Here is a 923-nt window from a genome sequence, read left to right as displayed (position 1 = left end):
GCGGTATGTGGGATCTTCCCGGACCGGGGCACGAACCCGTGTCCCCTGCATCGGCAGGCGGACTCTCAACCACTGCGCCACCAGGGAAGCCCCATAATTTGTTTTATGGCCATAATCAAGGTATAGAATATTACCAACAACTAAGAAGTTCTCTTGTGCCCATTTGCAGTCAGTCTCCCCTGAGCTCATGCCTGAAACTGCTGATCTGATTTCTGTCACTATAGTTTTCCTTTTCTAGAATTTCCTATAAATAGAATTATATAATATACAGCCTTGTCACTTAGCAAAATGTTTTATATTTGTATTGGTCATTTCTTTTCATTACTGAGTAGTATTCCACTGTATAAATCTGTCACAATGGTTTATTCACTACTTGATAGACATTTGAATTGTTTTCAATTCTGAGCTATTATGAATAATTCTGCTCTTCACTTACAAGTTTTTGTGCAAACATAGGTTTTTATTTTATTACTCCTGGGTAAATACTCTGGAGTAAAATTTCTGGGTCATAATGCAAGTATATGCTTAACTTCATATGATATACCAAACTGTTTCTTAAAGATGCTGTACGAGGGGGCTTCCCTGGTGGCACAGTGGTTAAGAATCCGCCTGTCAATGCAGGGGACACGGGTTCGAGCCCTGGTCCAGGAAGATCCCACATGCCACGGAGTAACTGAGCCCGTGAGCCACAACTACTGAGCCTGCGCTCCAGAGCCTGTGAGCCACAACTCCTGAGCCCGCATGCCACAACCACTGAAGCCCACACGCCTAGAGCCCGTGCTCCACAACAGGGGAGGCCACCGCAGTGAGAAGCCCGTACACTGCAATGAAGAGTAGCCCCCACTCGCCTCAACTAGAGAAAGCCCACACGCAGCAACGAGGACCCACTGCAGCCAAAAATAAATAAATTTATTTTTTTAAAA

The sequence above is a fragment of the Aethalodelphis obliquidens genome, unplaced genomic scaffold (genome assembly GCF_003676395.1).
Source record: "Aethalodelphis obliquidens isolate GAN/ISIS:26980383/991018 unplaced genomic scaffold, ASM367639v1 scaffold7, whole genome shotgun sequence".
NCBI classification, from domain to species: domain Eukaryota; kingdom Metazoa; phylum Chordata; class Mammalia; order Artiodactyla; family Delphinidae; genus Aethalodelphis; species Aethalodelphis obliquidens.
Note: the sequence above shows the minus strand (reverse complement) of the source record.